This window comes from Marmota flaviventris, chromosome 16 (assembly GCF_047511675.1).
Source record: "Marmota flaviventris isolate mMarFla1 chromosome 16, mMarFla1.hap1, whole genome shotgun sequence".
In the NCBI taxonomy this organism is placed as follows: domain Eukaryota; kingdom Metazoa; phylum Chordata; class Mammalia; order Rodentia; family Sciuridae; genus Marmota; species Marmota flaviventris.
In genome coordinates, this window is record NC_092513.1 from 67881075 (window position 1) to 67891251 (window position 10177).

At 37.8% G+C, this 10177-nt stretch overlaps 1 long non-coding RNA gene across 1 annotated transcript; it reads right to left on the reverse strand.

The window, feature by feature from the left end:
* Positions 1–1825: 1825 nt before the first annotated feature.
* Positions 1826–9730, reverse strand: LOC114079443 (uncharacterized). Its single transcript, XR_003580485.2, has 3 exons — positions 9478–9730; positions 3916–4144; positions 1826–2244 (listed from the first exon to the last, which is right to left on the reverse strand). It is a non-coding gene; the product is annotated as an uncharacterized lncRNA (long non-coding RNA).
* Between the last annotated feature and the right edge of the window lie 447 nt (positions 9731–10177).

Here is a 10177-nt window from a genome sequence, read left to right on the forward strand (position 1 = left end):
TCAGTGGTAGGGAGCTTGCCTGGCTCCTGGGAGGCACTGGGGTCCATCCTCGCACCACATTAAAAATAAGTGGACGAATTGTGTCCATAGAAAACTAAAAATATGGGGCTGGGGATGTGGCTCAAGCGGTAGCGCGCTTGCCTGGCATGCATGCGGCCTGGGTTTGATCCTCAGCACCACATACAAACAAAGATGTTGTGTCCGCCTGAAAACTGAAAAATAAATATTAAAAAAAAAAAATCTGAAAAACATGAAAAAAAAAAAGAAAACTAAAAATATTTAAAAGAAGAAAACAACTCTTGCCCTTTTCCCTTTTATACTAGTTTTTGTATACTTTGTTTTTAACTAGTTTATTCTACTTTACTTTTTTTTTTTACTATTTTTTTCTTTTCAGCTGTGTGTGGCGTGCAGGGCGTGACAGCTGCCAGCAGAGGGCGCCATCGCCAAGCTCTGTCCCTAACCTGGGGCCTGGTGTGTGTTGGGGGGGTGGGGGGGTGGGGGGAGGCTCAGTGTCCTCAACTGCTGCAGTCTTGCTGGGCACAGAATCACGAGCCACCACACAGCTTGTAGATTCAAACAGCAACTCTTTATTCCCGAACTCACACCAGCCATCTACAATCACCATCTGGAGAAATCCACGTTCTCTGCCCAAAATCCACCCCCACTGGGCTTCTGTCTCCCAAAAAATACTGTCTGAATCCAGTGAGAACTCAAGGGGAACTCAGGCAGCAGGATACGCCCTATTCCCAGCAGGAATAATCTTAAACCTGGAACCTAAACCGGGAACACCCTAAACCCGGATCCGCCCTGTCCCTTGAGCAAGGTCACCTACATGCAATGTCACTGCAAAATGTCCTATTTCCACGAGTCCTTCCACTAAGCAACATGGGGTACACTGGCAAGGAAATTGTCATACCTACTTGGCTAATGGCTCCCAGCACTCAACGTTCCTGTAGGGACGCCTGCCAGCGCACACGGGTCACCCCTCAGAGTGAGAACCCAAGTTCAGAGCTGTTCCTGCGTATGGTCAGTATTCATGTGTGTTTCCAAGAAATCCTTTGCAGTGACCACGAGGTTGCAGGGCCTCCATCCCTAGGAAAGCCTCGGCCACCTAGCAAGGACCTGTCCCCAAACAGAAAATGTAAACAATGCCACTGAACCACCAATTTGTGTGCCCAGAGTTCATCCCTCAGAACACACCAAAAATAAGATATAACAGAACTGTCTTGCTGAAGGGAAAGCGAGGAAGGAGAGGCGGGCCAGCGAGAAATGTAGGAGGAGCCCAGGCAGAGATCATCTGTCAGAGCTGACGAATAAAGGCCATCTCTCTATAGACGGAGCGGGCAACACAGGCTTGGGGTTCAGGACATTTATGGGGCAGGATCAGGAATCAGAGCCCAGTGGTCTAATGTGGATGGTTGGGGGTTGGGCTGGTATGAGGGGTGGGAAGCCCTTGGGTGGGAAAGTGAGACTTTTTCCTTAAATGACAGCCATCACTTAAGATGGCCATCCAGATGCTAAGCAAGGACCTTACATTCCCCTCTTTTTTGTTTTTATTGGGCCCCTTAAGGGACAGGGACTTAGGTCAATCTTCTATAACTGCTTCCTGCTGGGAAGGGGCAGCATTTGAATAGGGGTATGGGATGTCATTGGACCGATGACAGAGGTTGAGTGGTGTTGCAGTAATTCACTTGCAGGTCAGCATGGGAAAAGAAAGAAGAAGCAGAGCAAGCAAAGCAGCAGCAGAAAAGAAGTCCTTTATTGTGTACAAGCAATCTTTTTATAGTATTGTGAACAAACAAGGCAGCCTTCCAACATCAATGAATCAGGTCTTTCAGCTAATTAAACATAGCACACAGAAGTTTTACTTTCTAATCAGAAGTGACCCGCTTCTCATGGCTAATCTACTCTCGGCCTGGAGCATGCTGAGCTCTGTTCTTGTTAAGAACAGATAATAAAATTTTTCATAGCGCCCTCCTAGCCCACTTGGCAGAATATCCCATTTGCAGGCAAGTCCTCCCAAGGACAGCAGACACCTCCTTTTCAAGCATGTCCGCTGTTACCTATCTATACCTTGACAGAATATCCCGTTTGCAGGCAGACTCCATCAAGGACAGTAATAGTAACGCAGTCACATCTGATTCTCTACATCTCCCTCCTATTGTTTTTGTTAATGAGCCATAGCAGAAGTGATAAGAGAGGTTTCATGTTTCAGTTGTCTTCGCTTTTTTCAGTGTTGGAAGACTATATACAAAACAAAACACAAAACAAAAATTATTACAGTGTTACCTAAAGAAGTTGATAACAAGGTAGAGAAATGTCTTAAAGGATTTAAATTAGCAATACTTGAAGACAATTTTTGTAAAATGTCAGATCCTGTTAGTTCAGGTAATGTCTTACTAAAGGTGTCCATAATAGTTGTTTCCAAATTTATAATTTCTAAAGTTAAATTTTGATGTCCATTTAACCATCTTTTAACAGTTTCCCAGAAATCACTGGTATTATATGGCACAGGAGTCACACAAATATGAGAAGAATTCCAGTCACACTCAGAACACTTCTGGTAGCCAAGATAGTCACTTGATCGCCAAGCCAGGAAACAGTATGTTGTAAATTGATCACATCTGTAGCCAATTGAGAGTCTAAGTCCTTTTGTTGTTGCCATAATAAATGAGCATCTTGATGCCATGTTCTCACGAAATTTTCAGTTTGAATGTCTTGATGCAAAGCAACGCTAGCTATCGCAGCAGTGGCAGTTACAGAAGCAACTGCAAGGAATGAAGCTATAACTATTCCTATTAATCGTCGAGAGCGATGTAACAAAACTTGAATAGTATTGTAAAAATGAGTAACAGACAATGAATCAGACCAAGGAAGAGTCAAATTAACAGGCACCCACAATTCTGTGCGAGCTTTAACATAACTAAAGAATAATTATTAATTTCTATTAATTCCCAATTAGTTCTATTTACACATTGAGTAAGATAACAGTCTATACATGATATTGTTCCCCAAGTTTCATTCCATTCCCAGTTTCCAATCATAAGAGAATAAGGGAATTTAACACATGTAGAAGCAAAATAAGTCAGATTATTATGTAGATGTACTTCAAAAGGAGAAGAAAGGGATAAATCTAACATGAAATTTCCAGTCCATACAGTGAGTTCCCCAGATACTGCCCATAATTTTCATATATCCCCTTGAATATTAGAAAACTTTATATGTTGTAACATTGGAGGGACCAAAGCATAATGTTGCATTTTAATTGTCTCATTACCCCAAGCATTTATTGTCCCATTATGTCGATGCCATCTTAAAGTACGATTTGATCAACTTTCTATAAATTTAGAATGATCAGGACTCCAATCAACTATAGTGATATTTTGATATTTGAATATTGTTTTAGGGTGATGATCATGACATTTTTCCCACTTTAAATGAGTTAAAAATGTTTCAGAATATTTATCTGAACATAAAGGAAGATGAGTTTTGACAAAACATTCTTCGGATATTAGCCATGATTGATTAACATACATATTAGAGGTATTAAATCCTCGGGAAGATATCATGACAGTAAAAACAGCAGTAGAATAACTACGATAGATAATTAACTCCCCAAGTATTATAAGAAAGAGAGTCGTTATGTGCTGTAAGAGGCAAACAGAAAGAACAGAAAGAACGAGCACCTATACACAATGGGACTCCTTTAACAGCTACAGTTATATTAGAAATATTATACAGATTTTTATGGAATGGAATATCTTCAATTCCCCCACATACAGGAGGGGGGGGGGAAATTAGTATTATTAGTACACACACACGAACTTTAGGTTCTCCCCAGGAAACACTGCGCACCAAAGGAGGGTTAGGAACATAGGCCCAATAAGCAAAAGAATGAGCAGAAACTAAACTTACCTGGCAATTAATAACTGCAAGCATAGCTAATAAAAGATTAACAGGATTTAAAGGCTGATTTGCCTTTTGAAGGTTTTTTTTAGCTTCTTGAGTCAACCTTTTCATCTGTCCCCACGTTAGGGGGTCTGTTGTTCTTATTGCCATTGTAGGAGTTCTCTGCATTGCCAGCTCCTGAAGTTGTCTGATAAATGGGTTGCTCATTCTGGAATTTGATAAGTCTTGAAGGTACCTAGAAAGGTGTTTTCAGTAGAAATAAGAGGAACCCCCTTCCCATGTGGTGCAACAACCTAGAAATCCATTCTTAATTTTCATCCCTGTACCATATAGGTATTTCCAATTTTAGAAATAATGGCTGAGATTTAAATGTAGAGAAATGTTGCTGGGCTGCAGGAACCTCGGAAGCTGACCAGACATTTAAAAAATTTAAAGTTAGTAAAGTTTTATGAAGTATATTTTGAGGTGTATAAGCCATAGCCATATTCCCCCTTTTATTTTTAGTATATATTTTCTTAACGTATGATTTGTCCTTTTTATAATACCTTGACCCTGACTATTATAAGGTATGCCAAATGTATGTGTAGTGTCATATTTTTGTAAAAATGAATGTAATTTTTGTGAGGTATATGTAGGTGCATCGGTCAGTTTTAAGTTCTTTAGGAATTCCCATGATAGCAAAACAAGATAATAAATGAGAAATGATTGCATCAGCTTTTTTTTAAGATAAACTGTGGCCCATTGAAAATGAGTATGAGTGTCAATAGTATGATGTACATATCTTAGTTGTCCAAATGACTGAATTATAGCAACATCAATTTGTTAAAGAGCAATAGGATGGAGTCCCCTTGGATTAACACCAGGAGGACAGTAAGGAATATTAAAAGGAGCACATGATGAACAGTTAGCTATAATTTTACGTGTTTGTTTTTGAGTTATTTTGTATTTTTTATAAAGTCCTTTAGTGTTTGTATGATGTAAAGCATGTTCTAGATGAGCCTTTTGTAAGGGGAATAATAGTTGATCAACATTTTGATTTTTTTTTTTTTTAGTTAATGGTCCTGGCAGTGTAGAATGTGCTCTAATATGAGTAAAATATACTGAAATTTGGCCTATTATTTTTGTAGTTATTTTTACATGAAGTGAGATAGGACATAGAGTCTTATCTTAGGTAAGCAGGGCTCTTTATAAATTTTAAGTAAGTGTTGTAGTTTTAAAGTTTATTTTTGTTTTTAAATATTATTTTATAAATTTTATATAAATAATTGATTGTTTATTTGAGTAAAAACTAACACAATATGATAACACATCTAAAACATGAAATAAAGAAAGGCTGAAAATTTTAGATTTTTGTAGAAAAATAGAAAAATGTTTTTGTGTTTTATAATATTAACCTTTATGTAGATTAGGCTCTCATTAACTTAAAAAATACATTTAAATTGTACCTCAGTGTAAAAAATAACATAAAACTTTATATATCTTATTGATAATAGGCCCAGTTATAGAAATTAAATGATATAAATAAATCTCCAATATGTTATTTTTATAAGCCTAAAATTACCATGTAACCTTTTGGAGAACACCAGCTTGATATAATTTTTTTTAAAGCTTCTATCTTAATGATTATATACCTGGAAAATATGAACACATTTAATATACAAAGAAGAGTAATAGTACCATAATTACTACTGATGTTTTTATATTAATTAAGTTTAGCTCTAAAAGAAATAACATATTAGAATATTGTAAAATAATAGTTGTTGGTTAATCATAGTTGTATAATCTTTAATTTCTTCAAGATTATTTGCTTAAAAAACTTACATATATAGCCAACGTACATAGACCTTCTTTATCACTTGCTTAAACCTATATAGCCAACATACATAGACCTTCTTTATCACTTGCTTAAACCCTTTTATTTACTCACTTCCAGAAACACATTTTTTTTCTATTAAATCCATACCTAGAACCTTCTAATTTTTTTTGTTAACCTCTTCTTTATTCACATTTTGAAACAATCCTTGTAAGTTTTTGAATTTAAGCAAATTATTCCATTTTAATAAGAGATATTTTGTTATTTGTAGTACACAATTAATCACATTTGTTTACCATATTATGAAAATATAGTGTCTAAATATTAGGGATGACAAAGCAACCATTTATTTATTTATTTATTTATTTTTATTATTTACCAACTTAAAAAATTGTTAATAATGTTATCTCATGTAATTTAAGGAGTTAAAAGCATTTAATGGTATATTTAACATTTAGCATATTTACCTTGTAAATTAATCCGATATTTAACAAAAGTACTCATAAACAAGTAATCTATGTCTAATTAATTTACTTATTTTATCAAAACATTAGACAAGTATAATGAACAGTGTTAGCTATTTTTTTGTTTTTGTTGTTGAAGAAAAGTCCTAGAACCAAAGCACATCAGTCATTAACATGTTAAAGACATCTTATTTTTTATCTGTTTACCCAATTTAAATTGAACCATTTAAATCAGTGAATTAAAAATATTTGGATCCATTTTTTTTTAATTTTTATGAGCGCTCTTTACATATATATCAATCTTTATATCATGTACATGATATATGGACATACGCACAAACAGACATACAACATACAATACAAATGTGCATACATAACACAATAAAGGCCTTGTAGCTATTTTAGGTGAAATTTTCATTGTAATGTTTAAATATTTCACAGTTAATCAAAAATAGAACTGATCAGAAAAACATTAACTTAGGTCTGTAGGATCAAAATTATTAGCTCAAAAAATACAGAATCTAAGAAAAAGCAAGAGTCCTAGAAAAAATGACCGGCCGATAATTAGAAAGTACCATAAAATGTATTATTTATTTATTTATTTTAACAATCCCTTTTAAAATGACCTGCTTTTCCACAATTGAAACAAGTTCCTGATTTATTGGGTTTAAGGGCTCCAGCCATGGCTGCAGCAAAAACAGAAGCTTTGATGTTCAATTCCTCCCACTCCAGCACAAGCTCTCACATATTTACTCAATGAGGCGTTTTGCCCTTTTAATGGCCCCAAAATATGCTTATGTTCAGGATTTGCATTTTCAAATGCTAATGTTTCCAATAATACCTTTGTTATTTGATCTTGACTTATTGCCCTCATTACAGAAGTACACAGTCTTGCAAGAAAATCAGTGTAAGTTTCAGTAGCCCCTTGTACAGTTTTAGTAAAGGAAGGTTGTGCTTGACCAGTGGGTTTCACACATCTCCAAGCTCTTAAGAAAACCCGTTGGAACTTGTTGAAGATCTGGATCTGTATATTGAGCCTGCTCTCTAAAGGCGCGGTAATTACCCTCCTCCATTAATTTATCCTCCATAGGTCCTGGGGGATTTTGAAGGTTTTGTGGTCTAGTTATAGGAAACAAATGTGGTGGATCAACAAAACAACCAAGAGGAGCTGCAAGATCATCATTATCATGTATCATAGTAAGAGGAAATGAAAAACGTTGTTGTTCTCTACCCACATCAACTCTATACTCTGTCATTGGAAAGAGAGAAGCATTAGAAGGAGTAGTAGGTTTAAGAGAGGACCTTTGCTTTTTTAATTTCATTTTAATCTACAAAGGCCTCCATAATTTCTTTCATATTGGAGTCACTATCTGAACTTTTTGAATCTTCCTTATCACCCAGATCTGATTTAGGAGAGTCGTCTATAGTATCACAAATATCTTCCTGGGGCTCCGTTTTGTTAACCTTATTATCAGATTTTGATGTATAAACTTGTCTTTCACAAAGAGAGCCCTTTTCATTATTGCTTTCTAATAATTGTAATGCCTGAGTAATAGTGTTACACAATGTCCAAATTTTCAAATAAATAACATTTTCAGCCTGATGTTATGGAGCTCTTTCTGAACCAATTTCCATTTCCCTAAATTTAACTGGACCTTAGTTTGATACTGGAACCAGTGACAATGACATTCTATAATTTTAAATAACTCCTTGAGTCTCTTATGAGATGTTTTCACACCTATGGAATATAATAATCCTTGTAGTAACTCCATATATTGTTCCTTTAAGGACTGGGAGTTTTCCATGTTAGTTCTGAAAGTCCCCCTAAAGTCTCTTTCAACCTGGGGCGATACCTTTCCATATTTTGTTAGTTCTGAAAGTCCCCCTAAAGTCTCTTTCAACCAGGGGCAATACTGAAAAAACCGCCTCTATCTCAGAGCAAAGCCTGTCCAAGGAAGGGACATGGCCTTTGTCCTTGGAAAAACCCACAGAGCACTCCTAGGCACATTCCTACCCTGCTAAGTTGTTTATCTACAAATAACAGGAGAGATCTGCTGCGCCAGGTGTCCTTGACTCAGTCAGGCTAGGTGGGGATCCTTAGCAGCCCCCTAGCAGCCACCAATTAGCATGAGACAGGGAAATACCTGGGATGCCAGATGACCCTCCCAGTAGTTTATGGTGGTTGATAACAAGTTGGGAAACCATGTAGTTCAGCACGTACACCCCTCTTGGCTTAAACCAATCAGTTCAAATGAATACCCCTTTTGTACTGACCAATTACCCCTACCCAACTTGTTCCCGCCAGTGAATGTGCTAATCATGTTTTAGAGTTGTTATTTGATTTTCCGGCGGTGTGTGATGATTTGCTAAAAGAGGCTATGATGTATGTGAAGTCCCTGCCCTCTCCAAAGAATGTATAAAAATGCTGCAAACCCTGGGTTCGGGGCCTCTCAGTGTCACCAGTTGCTGTGTGTGTGCGCGCGGAGGACCGAGCTAGCTCACAATAAACTCCTCTTTGCTGCTTGCATCCATCTTGGGTCTCTGGTGGTCTTTGGGGGTCCCGAATTCGAGCATAACAATACCTTTTGATATTTTGTTAGTTCTGAAAGTCCCCCTAAAGTTTCTTTCAACCTGGGGTGTTAGACCACGATGCAAGAAAAGACCACAGACTCCAATTAAAATCAAATTAAAGCAAACTTATTATTTCGACCGGCCGGGCTGTCTTGCCCATCAAAATCGTGGGAGCCAAGGACAGCGGCGAGGCTTCTTTGTGGCCCAGTTTTATAGCCCAAAAAGTTACACAAAGGGGGGTTACAGATAACAACACTCTGAGGAGCATAACACAAGTTTACATTTTTGCTGGCCCCGGCATCAGAATTTATGGAGATCTTAGAGACTCAGAGAGGGTCGTTATCCGGCCAGGGAAGGCCAGAATTTATGAGGCGTCACTAAGGTTTAGGAAAGGGTTGTTATATGGTCAGGGAAAACCTGACATGGGTGAGTTCAGGGCACGGGCAGGCATTCCAATCAGCTTTACAACATCAACTAATGGCCAGGCCATACAGACATCCTGATATTTTTACAGAAAACAGAAATGAATCCTTCATAACTTGTGACAAGCTGGCTTCTGATCTAATGAGATAACTAGGCTAGGTATATCAGGGCAATACCTTTTGATATTTGTTAGTTCTGAAAGTCCCCCTAAAGTTTCTTTCAACCCGGGGTGATACCTTTCGATATTTTGTTAATTCCGAAAGTCCCCCTTTCGTTTTCTTAACCCGGGGTGCTTACCCTTTTGGTGCTGGATCCTGCCGACTACGCCAAATGTTGCAGTAATTCACTTGCAGGTCAGCATGGGAAAAGAAAGAAGAAGCAGAGCAAGCAAAGCAGCAGCAGAAAAGAAGTCCTTTATTGTGTACAAGCAATCTTTTTATAGTATTGTGAACAAAGAAGGCAGCCTTCCAACATCAATGAATCAGGTCTTTCAGCTAATTAAACATAGCACACAGAAGTTTTACTTTCTAATCAGAAGTGACCCGCTTCTCATGGCTAATCTACTCTCAGCCTGGAGCATGCCGAGCTCTGTTCTTGTTAAGAACAGATAATAAATTTTTTCTTAGCGCCCTCCTAGCCCACTTGGCAGAATATCCCATTTGCAGGCAAGTCCTCTCAAGGACAGCAGACACCTCCTTTTCAAGCATGTCCGCTGTTACCTATCTATACCTTGACAGAATATCCCGTTTGCAGGCAGACTCCATCAAGGACAGTAATAGTAACGCAGTCACATCTGATTCTCTACAGAGTGGTGGTGGAATGCTGTCCCCAGTGCCCCAATTTTGGTGAGGGATTGGTATTCCTGTAACAAAAGCTGGTTTATAGTTTGATTAGAGACTTTTTGGATCTAGTCTTGAACCAATCTAATGAAGCAGGGGGCAAGCATTAACAGAAGGCCTGTGACAAGGAGAGGGGTCAGGGAAGGAAGTGCCCACTC